Consider the following 15,302-nt stretch of genomic DNA (forward strand, 5'->3'; position numbering starts at 1 on the left):
TGAGCATTCATTAATGGTTTGGAGTTGAACAAAATATGGCCAACCTATTAGTATTATATATATCACATGAGAAGCTGTTGTCCTTAGTGAGTCAAATTTGCATTGTTTTCACACTGCCAAAGCAGTTTGAACTTTCTGCTTTACACTGTTAAGACAATTGTTTTATCCTCCTGCTCTGTACACTGACCATACTAGAGGGACCAGAAGCAAGTGAAATGCCCATTTTGTTCTTCCTCTTTAATGTGGGAGTATCACTGAGAAGCCAAGGTTCAGGGTGTAGCCTTTACCCACTGCCTCTTTTAATCTATAGCAGCTCTATTTGCTTTGTATGGTGACCCATGGTGTGTATAGATGTATTTTGGCCTTGCCTGGGTGAGAGGAGGAGGAGAAACGCTGTTCCTGACTGGATTTTGGACTTGCAGTATGACATTGTTCCTGTTGTCCCAGGGCTCCCTAGAATTTAAGTTCTGGAAATGTGCCCAAGACCTAGTTCCAGATAACCACCTTTCATCATATCTGTGCTGTGTTATTACATTTCTAAAATATCTTACGCCTTTCTGGAATTTAAAAAATGATTCCTAAATGTCTAAATCTTCTTAAAAGTCTTAAAAGGAATGACTAGTTGAAGGGGAAGGATGAGTATTTTTGGTACTAGTCAAAAGTTCTCTCTGCCAGCAAAACAAAGCCTCCACATTTTGGTGCTAATTCTCTGAACTCTTTTAATTACTAAAAATCTAAACAGTAACCTAAATTTGAGTCTCTTTTATGGTCAGTTATGTGCTAAGCATATCTAGCTCTATTTTTCAAGCCTAAGAACAGTGTTTCCGTAGATATACTACGTACGGATAATAGGTTCTTTGGAGTAAACCTGTTACTCTATAAAGAAATCTGTGTTTTTCTTTATTGCAAGAACCACCCCTCAAATGACTAACCTGTACTTTGCCTTTTTTTTTTCCCCACTGGTAAGACTCAAGGATTCATACTTGATAATCCCAAACTAGGTGCTAACTTCTATTATAGGCGGGTGTCCCCTTCCTCCCTCACCGCTCCATGTGCGTCCCTCCCGAAGCTGCGCGCTCGGTCGAAGAGGACGACCTTCCCCGATAGAGGAGAGGACCGTTCTTCGGTCAAGGGTATACGAGTAGCTGCGCTCCCCTGCTAGAACCTCCAAACAAGCTCTCAAGGCATTTACTGAAAAATAATACTAATAATGTGTAAAGGGAATACAGCCGAGATATTTACATGCTTTCCTTTTAGTTATATAGCTATTTCAAATTCTTGATGCTTCGATGACTCAAAGACAAATTCATTTTTAATTTTTTGCCTTGTGGAACACACAACCATTAGTCTAGGAACCAAATGTAATTGAATTACTAGGTATAAGTGACTGGAAAGTAATTGAGACTGACATTTTAATAATGGGATCAATACTAGTGGAGAAATGGTGACATGGTGACTAAGAACTTTAAGAATATACTATAACAGGTGGTGATTACATTAATTAACAATTGAAAACAAAGTACTGTTCTCTGTGATACGAATAATTTGGAAACAAAAATAGAGACTCCTAATATCTTGTGCATTTCTAGAAAAAGAGAAAAAAATAAGTCATTTAATACTTATTTTGCATGGCTTTCCAATTTCTGAAAAAATGTTAAGTCATCTGTAGTTACCTCAGTATAATTGAGGCATATCTATCATTGCAGTAAAAAAACCCTCACAGAATATAAAGAACAACAAAAAAAAATGTGGGTCTTTAGAAATGATCCCACTTATTTTCTAGTTTTGTTTACTTGGGGATGTCAATGATGGAGGTAAAAAACCCAACAGCTATATATTAGTTCAATAAAATTGCATGTACCTCTTCTCATGATTTTTAAGAAAACAGCCTCTAACCTTAGGAGAGTAAATAAGATACTTAACACCATGTATTTTAATATGCAAGTAAATAGGAAAAAGAGAAAGTTACTATGAGAATTATATATTAGATAACCTATAGCTGAGAAAATTAGAATTTAAAAAACTTTCAAATTTCCCAGTAAGTTTAAAAGACCATAAAAATTTCTTACCAAGTAACAATGGAAATCCACTGCAATTATTAGTAAGTTGTTTATAGCAATAAACAAATTTTCTATGATACAAATGTTGTAAATCTGTCCTGTCCAACAGTATAGCCACTAATTATATGTGTCTTTTCTTGAAATGTGGCTAACACAACTGAGGAAATGAATTTTTAATTTCATTTAATCATAACTGATTTATATTTACATTTGAATAGCCATACATGGCACATGACTACCATACTGGTCAGTGCAAGTCTACAGATTTTAAGCCAGTGAATGTGGTCTTTATTTATTCTTTTAAATGTCCTGTTTTCCTTATTTTTCCTAAGTAGATTTCAACTTAAATTCTTTTGGTCCTATAAAACAAGCTCTGAAATGCTGTTTACACATTACTGGTTTAAATCAATAAGAGGTCAGAGTTCTTTAGTTGTAAGTTGGTAAAACGGGCACTGCAATGTTCAGAAACTCTAAACACACCTTTTGTATTTCAGTAGAGTGCCTATGGATTGGGTGGGGGTCTTGGAGATTATTTTACAAGAAACCAAAGGCAAAGTTGCTAGTCAGTGGCAGAATTAGTATAGCATTAGTACTTTAACAAACAAAAAATAACTTCTTTGAAGTAAGCATGTTTTGCCTATTCATCTGCAACTTAATGGTTTGAGAAAGTTGAAGATTTTATAGTGGTTTTTTTTTCACTGTTTTGTTATTTGTAAGGAAAACATCATATTATTTTGAAAGTTTTGCTACAAATATGTGACTGTTAGAAACTGAGGGCTTCCAAAACAAGAGAAGGGAGGCTGTTCATAGAATCATTTCCATCAGGAACTTCCCTGGATTACTGTCTTGCTTTTTCTGTTATAAGGCTGATGGAGTATTATGGACAAACAGTTCTTCTGCTCAGAACTCTTAGGATATAAAATAAAGTTTCCTATTTAGGACATATATTTCAACATACTTTTTCTAGAGCTGGATTTTTGCTGAAAACATGTATAGCCCAGCTTTCTAAGCTTAACTATACCTCAAAAACAAAACAAAACAAAACAAGCAAACAAAAAACAAACAAAAAACCCCCCAACCTAAGGATTTCCAGTGACAGAACTCCGTAGAATGTTTCTATTTTTGTCTCCAAGATTAAAGCAATCCTAAATAGTTTCCTAATACCACCATGGAGTGCCTTCCAGCAACTGTTTCCCATTTGCCAATGAAGCAAAGAAAAATAAAATCACCTCTAACATTTGTCTGCCCACCCAGCACCTGTCCTGTCTTCTGCTTTGATAAAATGTAATCACAATATATTAAGAAGAGGAAAAGCTACTCTCTTTATTCTCTCTGGGGGGACTATGGAGTGTCTCCCATGTTAATTTAGGAGGGTGAGGGCTTGTTCCTTGAGCTGTTTTTGTGAGGAGAAAAATATCTTTTGATCTGGAAAATACAGGAGTCTTTTTATGAAAAATAATCAGGTAGAACAATATGACAGGAAGTGGATGGGCGGAGCAGTCTCTGATTACCCACGCTGCCCTCTTAGGTTCTGAGTGTAATGCCCAGCTGCATGTCTCCATGGGATTCATGCCTACTAGGGGGCTAGACTATATGGGTATTAAAGGGTACTTTGCCTCCAATTCCACATTGCCCTTTTTGCCTATATCTTACTGGAGTAGGGGAAACTTTTATAAGAATGAGACTCAGAGACATCTGGATTTTCTGAAGGTGAGTTTTAAGGTTTATGGTCCTTGGACGTATGGTCTTTGGACATGTGCTTCTGGAAGTGAGTGCTTCATAGAGCCCAACCCCCCCATTGGGTGGCTGAGGAGAGAACACCATCATTTCCTTCCTGGTTCTCTGAAAGCCCTGCAGAGTATGAAGAACAATCTACCAATGGCCACAAGGAGATCCTTGTCAAGGGGTTACAAATCTCTCACATGGTTTACATTAACAGATGAATATCATGGTAATTCTAAAATTGTTTACATTTAAAATTATATAAATATGTATGTTCTAAAGCTGCATATAAGGGATGAGATAAGACTGGAATTTCATTCTTTTCTGCTTCCTCTGTTTCTGTCATTAGACAATGGTGTGTGTGGTTTCTTGTGCTACCTCCACCATTGACACATTAGAGAAAAACCACTGACAGATGCAGTGCTATAGGTATAAGATATTTTACCTGGATCAGAACTTCTGGGATGGCTTCTACGTCTAGTCAGATGAAAGCTCAGCCATTTTAGACCAATTTATCATATATTCAACCTGAAAAGAGAAAAGAGTAATGAGATTCACTGAATATGGTCAGATTTTCATTTTTTAGTTGATAGAGTAAATATTAACACTACATCTTAAATGTGTTTTTGAAGGGAATGAAACTCTCTGGTCCATATCAAGGATATGTTTATCCTTATGTAGAGTTAGGCTGCACAAAGTGGCAGTCTGTTATGTGGGATTTCATCTTCTTCCTGGTTATAGTCAACATGTTCCCCATACCCTTGTAGATACACACTAGAGGAGAAAAACAATGTTTTTGGGTAAAATAAAATCTTATTCTAAGACACTTCTGTAGACATAACACTAGTTATGTCTACAGAAGTGTCTTAGAATATAAGAAATATTAGTAATATAAGAAATCTCATAATAGATTAGATACTTATGAATCTACAGTTAAACTTTGATAAATGATTCTTTTTAATATAAACCTATATAAGTGTGATTGTACGAGAACTGAAAATAAATCTTTTTTAAGAGATCTGTTTTTTTTTTTTTTTTGTATGTCTGTTTTTATTTTTCACTGTAGTGACACATCTTGTGGTATAAATGTCAAGTTATAAAAAGAGTATAAAAATAAAAGTTTGTGTCTCCTAGCTCATGTCTCATGTCTCAGATCCACTTCCTAGAGGTACTTACTACTAACAGTTTCAAGTGTATCTTATTTTTTTTAAGATTTTATTTATTTATTTGACAGACAGAGATTACAAGTAGACGGAGAAGCAGGCAGAGAGAGAGGAGGAAGCAGGCTCCCTGCCAAGCAGCGGGGCTCGATCCCAGGACCCTGGGATCAGGACCCGAGCCGAAAGCAGAGGCTTTAACCCACTGAGCCATCCAGGCACCCCATATTTTTTAGGACTTTTAAAAAAGCATACATATGCATACAAATGTGTATATACACATTTTTTTTCATTTTACACATCATACTATTCTGCTCTTTGCATTTTTGTTAAATTTAATATGGCTAGAACTCTCTATACTGTATATATACATCTGCCTCATTTATTTTGATGACTATACAATATTTCATTCATTGCACTGACACATGATGATTTATTCAGCCAGCCCCCTGTTAATGGGCCTTACGGTCTTCTTTTTTTCAGTTTCCCTTTTTGGCTGCTTAAGAACATGCCTGAATGATCCTGTTTATACATATGCATTTTTTTAAACTATGTATCATTAGAAAAGTTTAAAATTATTGTTGAAGCAAATAGTACAATCCATGTTTTTGAGAGATACTTAAAAATGTCCTCTATAAAGGTTATATGATGCTAAAAATCTGTCTTTTATAAAATCTCAAATTTTTTTCTCAGGGTGATAAATATAAAGTATATATTTGTCTTGATTTGCATTTCTTTAGTTATGAATGAGGTTGAGCTTTTTGTTTTCTTATCATTTGTAGTTATTCTTCTACTAGTTTGCCCAGTAATGGCCTTTGCTCATTTTTCAATTGGGTTTTTCACTGTTTCTCATTTTAAAGAGCTTATACTGGGGTGCTTGGGTGGCTCAGTGGGTTAAAGCCTTCAGGTCTTGATCCCAGAGTCCTGGGATAGAGCACTGCATCTCTGCTCAGCAGGGAGTCTGCTTCCTTTCCTCTGTCTCTGCCTGCCTCTCTGCCTACTTGTGATCTCTGTCAAATAAATAAATAAAATCTCTAAAAAAAAAAAAAAAGAAGAAGAGCTTATGCTATGTTGGGAAAACTAGCATTTAACATGTAATGTGTGGCAAATAGCTTTCTCAAGTTCCTGTTTATCTTTTGACTTTGTTTATTGTCCTTTTTACATATGATGATTTTAATTTTTTTATGTAGCTAAATTAACCAATATTTTCCGTTATGGATTTGGGGGATTTTTTTTAAGATTTTATTTATTTATTTGACAGACAGAGATCACAAGTAGACAGAGAGGCAGGCAGAGAGAGGAGGAGGAAGCAGGCTCCCAGCTGAGCGGAGAGCCCGATGTAGGGCTCAATCCCAGGACCCTAAGATCATAACCCAAGCCGAAGGCAGTGGCTTTAACCCACTGAGCCACCCAGGTGCCCTACAGGACATTTTTAAGTAAGAAATTTTTTTAAAGCTGAAGAGTTATTCAAGAAGACAATAGGCATATTACAGATTACTTTTTAAACCACAATATATACCAACTTTACTATAACATTCTTATTTGGAATGATTTCGGCATTACAAGAATCTCTTTTTATCCCTGAATTTCAGTGGTTTTTTTTTTTTTTTTTTTGTTATAGCAATAAGACATTTCCCATGAGATTATTTCTCTTAAAAAAATACCACCTTGGTATGAACCTTGTGAACTTCTGTAAGGCCCTAGTGTATCTTAGGGTAAAAAAATCAGAAAGGGTTGGATTTTCCAGTATCATTTTCTACAGAGTTAGTAGCAGTTGTCTAAAGATCTGAAATCTATACCAAAAAAAAAAAAAAAAAAGGAAAAAAAAGTCACTTTTGATCTTAGCCTTGATCTTAATAACTCTCCAAAGCTTTTAAGATCTGTTATATATTTTTCCTAGTCTTATCTGGTCTACAAAGATGCAGACATTTAAAAAGTATATCAGTGAATTTAACCATACATCAGTGCTAATATAATTATTTTCATTAGAACACTAAAGACCCAAGTAAGGCCATAATGTCAACTTGACAAGAATCTGTCGAACACACACACACAAGCTGAATCACACTCGTGATTTATGTTTTGCTTTGTTCACTTATGATTATCTTTCCTTGCCATTAAATATTATTAAATAGGTAAAAATGACTATATAATGTCCCATCATATAGCTTAACCTAATAGGAACTTAAAAAAGAAAAGATTTTTGTTTCTTTTAAAAATTTATTCTATTAACCTAGTTGATTAAATGCCAGAACACATTCAAGAAATCATTACGTAGGAATCACATCAGATACTTTTCCATTCCTGATAAAGTGGCAGCATTTAACTGTGTGAAGGTTAAGGGCTGGGATCCATCAGGGTACAATGTGTTTTATGTGAAGTGACATCATTTGCACAGAAAATTACTACAGCTGGGCTCATGGAACATTCTTGTTCTAGTGGTGTATTACACAGATTTAGAAGCATGTAAAATGCATTTGAATTGGATTAATGAGAAGAGTTTGGGTCAAAAGGTGAAGAAAAATGTATGTGATAATGAAAGTATAAATATATGAATTTTGTAGAAGAAATCCCATGTTTTTCAATTTATTTAGAAGAAAACCTGGTATGGATTCTGTGCAATGGCAATCACAAATGTTTGGTCTTGTTGAGACTAGCAGGTCATAAGAGAATCATTGGTACTTTATCATTTATTAGCTCTAAGAAATTTTGCTGCTGTGTGCAGTATGTCTCCTAGGCACTACCACCCTGCTAGGCCCCTACAACTTGGCGTTATGGCAGCCCTGTGTTGACTGTATCCTAAGCCATAAGTTATAAATTAGATAATGTAGTGTTAGTGCTGCCTAAACTTCCAGATATAAGCAGCTTGGGAAGTTCTATCTCCCAATGATGTCCCTTTGTCGCTGGGAAAATTGTAGATACTCAGTCCTGTTGACACACCTCTCCTCTCAAACATGATCACAGGGAACCCAGACTCATTTATGTCTTTTGACCAATGTCAGTAAGCCCCTGTCAGAACAACAGGCTTTTGGCCAGATCCAGCTGACATCTCTCAGAGAATCTACATGCACTAGGAGAAATTGTTTAGAGACTCAATCATTTGGGGAGTCACTGGCTTAAAAGAAGTCACCATTTGCTTGCAGACTGACTAGCTAGTAACTACATTCAACTAGTTTTATGAGCCATGCTTGTAGACAATTGTTTATATTAAAGCTAAAAGACTAATATAAAATTTCAGTTGGAAGGCTGAATAGTTTGTGTAGGTAGGGAATCACTTGTTCAAGAGAAAAGTTTTTTTCTATAGCATCAGAACACCAAAAGGGAAAAAGAATAAATTTTAGGTAAGTTATGAAAAAACATAGAGATAGCAAACCTTAACTTTTAAATAATGAGCTGTCATAGTTTTAGTATTTATTTTCCAACTAAAGAAGGAATTTCTAGAATTCTTCATTATTACACTTAAAGGTAAGATGACAGACAAATATTACAGATAAAATCTTGTTTTTTTTTCTATGAAACAGAACTTGATTTAAAATTATAATGTTAAATAAATTCTCAAATAATTAGTTGGCCTTAAAAAGGAGACAGCCAAATGTAGAGTAGACAATGTGGGGTGACAGCTAAAAGTACAGGAATCAAAATTCCTGTGTTTAAGTGTTTACCAGTTACCACATTTGGGTGAGTTATTTATCTTGTTATTACTCAGTATCCCAATCTACAAAATGAGGATAAAGCAATGCCTATTTCATAGGGATGTTGTGAGAATTAAATAAAAACAGTATTAAAGGCTGAACGTATTTGGCATATTATCTGTGCTCAATAAATGTGAGCTTTATGTAAAAATGTTACTTTAGAGAGCGTGCACAAGCATGAGAGGGGTGGGGCAGAGGGAAGAGGAAACACCGCCTTGAGCAGGAAGCCTGATGGCGCTGGATCCTAGAACCCTGGGAAATGACCTGAGCCCAAGGCAGACCCTTTACTGACTGAACCATCCTAGGTGATCATTCTTTTTTTTTTTTTTTTTTTTTAATTTTGATCATTCTAAACAAGGTCTAGGTGCTGTATACTTGGACTCTTCTAACTTCATTGTGTGTTTGAACCACCTGGGAATTTTGTTAAAATGCAGATTCTTATTCAGTAGGTCTAGGTGGAGTCTGAAAGTCTGCATTTCTAACAAGCTCCCACATGATGCTCATGATGCTGATCTTTGCCTTGACGTTTGAAGTAATTGTGGATTATTGCTCCTAATATATAGTACAGTGGTTCTCAGTAGGGGCAATGGGATTAAGGAAAATTTGGACAATATATATAGATTTAAAAATACCTCCCAGGTGATTATAATATGCTTGCCCTACCCTTTCCCTAAAGCCTGAAGAACCACTGATTTGCCATTTCAACTTTTATTCTGTTTCTCCTTTTCTTCTCTTTCCTCTACTTTCCCCTTGCCTTTACAGCTTTAGACTAAAAAAATAGTATTAATAGTTAGTTCCCCAATTAGTAAGAGTAAAGCATCAATTTCAAGTCATTTTATTGTGTGTAATAGGGTACTATACTCAAATGAGCTTTGACGAGTGGTTTCTAGCATATCTCTTCTAAAATATAGGGACCTGGGCTCCTGGGTGGCTCAGTGGGTTAAAGCCTCTGCCTTCGGCTCAGGTCATGATCCCAGGGTCCTGGGATCGAGTCCCTCATCGGGCTCTCTGCTCAGTAGGGGGCCTGCTTCCCTCTCTCTGCCTGCCTCTCTGCCTTCTTGTGATCTGTCTCTCTGACAAATAAATAAATAAAATCTTTGAAAAAAAATATAGGGACCTGAGTATTTAACATTTCCCATGGCTTTAGCTAAAAACAAATAGCAAGCAAGAAGAAAGTGAATTGTGGAGCATTTAGTAATAGAATACAAAGATGCATTGGATGTGGCGCATATATTATCAAAGGAGGTATACTCCCCTAAGAAAGAGAAAGTTGTGGAAGTGGCTGGAATCAAACAATGTGACCACATTAGATGTTCCACCCGGTCTGAAAAGGAGGACAGAAGGAGGCTTGTTTTAAAAATGGCTTCCCACCCCAGTGTCACTGAGATGCCTGGAGAGTCTCATATCCAAATATGTACTTAGCTTGACCAACATCTCTCTAGGGCAAAGACCATTTTTATACTTCAGTGTTCTTAAGGAGCTAATATTACTCAGATCTATAGTATTTCCTCTGTAAGTATCTTCTACTATTATTGATACATTTCATACATATAATTCTTCATTTTCCAAGGCGGATAAAATAACTTTAATTAATATTAATTGGTAAATATCTAAAGACATCATAGAGAGCAAATTAGCAATCATAAACTCTTTTTAAGAGTACACAATCATATAATGTGTTCCCCAGTATTCTCACTCTGAAGTTAACCATTCAAAGTTAATCTAAATCTAAATAAGTTTTAACATCATTTGGTGAAGTGTAAAACAGCTTATTTGTGTATAAATTGAACAAGAAATCATATAAAACTTGACCCAAACTGAATGATTATTAATTCTATGATTTTAAATTCTAAGGACTTTTAGACTTAAGACTTGGAATATGAAGGCATAGTGCAGTTAAGAAAAACAAAGCATACCCATTTCTTCACCCATTTTCTAAACTATTAAATGTTAGAAAAGTAATTAAATGTGAGACTAGTAACACAATTTAAAATATTCTTAGATTTAAGAAGGAAGCTCTAGTAATCACTGGCAAATTCTAGACATTTATTTCTACTTCAGACATTTGGATGATGCACCTATTTAGGAACCAGATAAATAAAGCAAAAACTTCTAAATTGAGCTGTAAGAATAATGTAAAATACAGCAGTCATACAATATTTATAGCATATAGTGAATCTTATGTTAGTAAAATACTTGAAAGATGGTTTTAACACTCAAGGGAATTGTTTTCCCTTGTGACCATTTGCTACAGAGGATCAAAAATCAGCAGAACTTTCAATGTTAATATGACGACTAATAACAAGATTCATTGTCATATCTATGATCTCTCTATATATACTTTATGTTCTATTTCCAGTTATCAAATTTGTCATTAAAATGACCACTGACTAATAAAACATTTGGCAAATATATATATAGCTCATGTATAGTGCCTTAGTTGTTGTTTGTTTGTTTTTGGCTGTGATTTATTTTGGATGTGTTTTAGAGCTTTAATAGGGTAATGGTAGTCATTTTCAAATCAGTTGAAAATGATATTAAATCCCTATGGACACTCCTTGATTTAAGATAGCTTATATATTAAGTCATCAAGAAACTGAATTCTGGTAGCTAAAGTTCATATAATGAATAAAATAGAAAAATGTAAAATGACAGCTAAATTTAGGCTGGAAATGGAACAAAACTTCTTTTGCTTATGTGAACTTTGATATACTATTTTAATAAGTAATTAGATGACCGGGAACACAAACCACGTAATTCAGTGACTTTAGGCAGTTTTCAAAGGGAAGGCTTAGAACTATTTTGAAGAAAAATAATAGCACTTTTCAGTGGTGATGAGTTTAAAATGGGAGAAGAGCTTTCCTAACCTGGCCTTGACTGCTTTGTCATAGTTTGCTGGTCTGGCTCTATATTTGTTATTTGCCACAGTGTGTCTTTAAGACAGCTTAATTAGTCTTTAGAACACTTGGATTTACTTCAGACATCTAAATAAAATTCTAATTTGTTCGCTTCCTTGGGAGACTCTCTGGCATAGGCCAGTCATGACTGAGCAGACAAAGCACTGGGTAAACTAATGAGTGTGGGGCTAAAGGCCGGAAGCCTGCATCAGGCAGTCAAACCATGCAAATATTATGGGACTAGGTCTCTATAACAAATCTGAAAACAAAATACAGCATATCTGTTATTTGCTTGAAAAGGATGTGGTGGCAGAGATAAAACTGTAGAAAATACGCATCATATATTTAAGCTGTTAATTTTAGACTTCTCTCAGCTAAGTATTTTACCAGGGCTTTGGTTAAGTAGCAGATTAAATTTTCTTTCACTATTTTCCCTCCCCGCATAGGGCAAATAATTAGTGATAGTAACAACGACAGTAATAAGCAGCAGCAACAAACAAAAAAATATACATACATACACACACACACACACACACACACACACACACACACACCTTACCTGGAACTAGGGGGGAAAAAACACAATGTAAGAAACCCGAACAATCCTCAGATTGTTTGGTTTTTGAATACTGAACCACGAGTAGAGAGTGACAGGAAAGATTTAGGCTTGAAACTCTTGGGATAGGGAGCACTGCCGAAGCGACAGTAACTGAGAGATATTTTATACATCTTAAGATAAGTCTTCCTTTGGTATTAGCGGAACCAGTGGAAGAAAACAAGCTTTCTTCTGACTTGGATGATGGAGAATTTGATTCAGTTTAAGGTCACAGAGGCTTCATCAAGGAGGCTTCATCATTAAGGAGGCTTCATCATGGGCACAAAGAACAATGAAATCAGGAAAAAAAGTAGGGAGAGAGACAGAGGAGATGACAGAATTGACAGTAATAACTGTGAAACTTTATCAAATGCTGAGACCTGGCAACTATGGGTACACTCCCTGAGCCATAAACCAGGTTATGGGAACCGGCAGCCATAATCTGGGGGGGAGTAGGGATGGACTTTTGGAGCCGGCACTGGAAACTTAATGATTTTCCAGAATAGATAATTTACCAGGACAGTTATTTAGAGGGTTTTGGGGGTCCCAAATATGGATTAAATGGATAGTTATTTTCGACTATTATTTTTTAAGCAAATAGCTAGGAAACAAAAGGAATCAAGGAATTTTATTACTGGAGGGAATCTTAAGGGCGGGGACCTGAGGTTCAGAGTTGTGAAATAACTCTCCTGATAGTACACAGCCACTTACGTGGGTCTCCCCATTCCCAGCTCCTGGAACTTTCCTGCCCCTGCACTGTCTGCTTGTGAAGGTGGCAGAATCCACCACAGCCTGAATAGAGATTATCTGTGTGGAGCCTTTAGAGCTAGGGAAGCACTACAGAGACAGGGAAGCAGGCAGTTTCTTAGCAAGGACTTAGAAAAAGCTTACAACTTATGCTAAAGGAAATAAATGTCTCGGGATCCTGGACACTCACATGCTGTCTACCAAGAGAGTCATGTTGGGGACTAAATACCTTTAGGAGAAACAAGTTGCTCAACAAAGTTTTAAAAGAACAGTAGCATTCCAGATTTCTTGCATCCCTCACTGTTACTTTCTTTTCTCTCAGTGACACTAGAAATAAATGTAGCTAAGTCCCAAATTTGATCCCAAGAGAAAATGAACACCCGAATGTTTACTGAGAGGAGAGGACTTTGAAGGCCAGTAGTGGAATTCTGATACACCACCAGAAAATAAAGAAAAGGTAAAGAAGCCCCAGTAGGGTTCAATAGCGGGGTCTCTACTAGCTGCCCAAAGACAACGGGACAGGAGACACTTTGAGAAAGACTTGCTGAGGTCTTGGGGAGAAGTAGCAGCCTGAAGGTACAGGAAGACTGGGCTGGACAGTTAAGAGGATTGAAGAATGGAGTGCGAGGTAGGTGATGTGGAGGAAGGGAGCCAAAAAGATTGTCTCTTAAAATCCCGCCTCAGTTACAAACGTGTACTGGCCAGGGCTGTGAGATTGGGGTGTGGAACTTCCCCTGCTTCTCCCCCTTGCCAATCTAATGAATCAAAGGACACCTGGGGAACACCTGAAGGTGGGAGAGTTTGCTTCAGATGGGGGCTATGCCCAGTTCCAAGGACCCACCAATAGAGTTTGCAGGGAGGAGCGAGGGGGAGATGCGCTGTGCTGGGGTGTTGCCTGGGAAGCAGAAAGGGAGGTTGGGGACACCCCAAAATTCACCTTAGAAATAGCACAACTTTTAAATGGACGCCCCGCGGAGTCATACCGGCTTTTTTCTCAAGCTACCGTGAAAAGACAAGAGTTGGCTGAAAGCCAGGAAGCCAGGAAGAAAGTTTACTTGGTTGCATCCCAGTTCTGCAGATTTCTTGCTTGGACTCAAACGAGTCTGGTCAAATCAGAATGAAATTTTGGGGGCGCGCAGCGGAACAGTCTCAAATTGTGCCCTGTAACCCTGGCGCCCCTCACCTGATTTGGGGGAGGGCTGCCCGTTCCTGGTGGGCGCCGGTCGGAACTAAGCTAGCTCTCTCCTTCGTCCCCGGGAGCCTAACAACACAGCACCCGCAGTTAGGACACCTTGACATAAAATTGAGCAGGCCCGCCTCGCAGCCCCCAAACCCGGCATGGGACTTGGTGTCGACTCACCCGCGCCTAGGGCACTGAGCCCACGCCGGACCGCGAGCTGGCAGCGCTGTTGCGGGGCTTCCGCCCGCCGCTTCCGCGTCCCGGGGGTGCGACCTCACTCGTGGGGTTCGCTTGGACTGCTCCCCATCAATCACCGCCCTAGCACGGCAGAGCTGCTAGCCCTTGCCTGTCACCACTGCCTGGGGCCCTGGCTGACAGGCGCTGGAATCATCCTCGATGAGGCAGTTCTGAATTTATAGCGAGGGGCGTTGCTGCTCAGGAGGTTCCAGGGACGAGGCACTGTTTTGCATTCTCTCCTCCTCCGCCCCGCCTCCGGAGACCCTCTTGGCCCAACCTCCTCCCCCTCCAGATGCTGACGGAAGCGGGAGGGTGCCAGGATCTTACCCCAGAGTCACCTCTTAGATCTGTGCGCATGTGGCTGGAACTCTGCATTGGGGAGGGTCGCGAAATGGGAGAGAGCTGGGGGTACAGGAGAAACAGTTCAGGTCCGAGATAAATGTTTCCCAACTTTTTTTTTTTTTTTTTTTTTTTTTTTTTTTAAGCTTGAAAAACTTTTTAAGGAGGAATTAGAGAACTTCTCTTTCCTGTAATTCAAACTTTGACAATACTCTGGTGGGTCATAGATACCATATATTAATTTCAGGTTTACAGAGTGAAAGGGTGGACATTTATGTCCTCCTATTGGACATGCTGTCAGAGTGCATGTTTAAAAGTATAAAAACAAAAAAAGTAAAAGAATATGACCAAATATTTAAGGAAGAATTACTATAATTTCTTCACAAGCTATAACAAAAAACAAAAGAGGATAGCTTCCCAGTTCATGCAGTGAGGGGCCAGTATTGCCCTGATACTAAAACCAGATAAGACATCACAAGAAAAGACAACTCAGATAAATATTTCCTATGAATGTAGGTAAAATAGTAACAAATTGAATCCAGTAACATATAAAAACGATCACACACCATGCATGATCAAGGGAGATTTATCCCAGGAATGCAAGATTAGTTTACTGAAAATCAATTGATGTAAAACATCCTATCAGTAGAATAAAGGACAATAACCACAGGATCAC

The 15,302-nt window shown here is 37.6% G+C and overlaps 1 protein-coding gene across 1 annotated transcript in view; it reads right to left on the bottom strand.

Moving 5' to 3' along the window:
* AGTR1 (angiotensin II receptor type 1) overlaps window positions 1-14,530 on the bottom strand; it is a 48,061-nt gene extending 33,531 nt beyond the window's left edge. Inside the window, exons 1-2 of the mRNA XM_059163831.1 lie at window positions 14,231-14,530; window positions 4,228-4,310 (exon numbers count right to left, since the gene is read on the bottom strand). The gene's annotated coding sequence lies outside the window, so the exon portion shown is untranslated. The remainder of the gene's footprint in view (window positions 1-4,227; window positions 4,311-14,230) is intronic.
* Window positions 14,531-15,302: the final 772 nt, after the last annotated feature.

Source organism: Mustela lutreola, chromosome 2, assembly GCF_030435805.1.
Source record: "Mustela lutreola isolate mMusLut2 chromosome 2, mMusLut2.pri, whole genome shotgun sequence".
In the NCBI taxonomy this organism is placed as follows: domain Eukaryota; kingdom Metazoa; phylum Chordata; class Mammalia; order Carnivora; family Mustelidae; genus Mustela; species Mustela lutreola.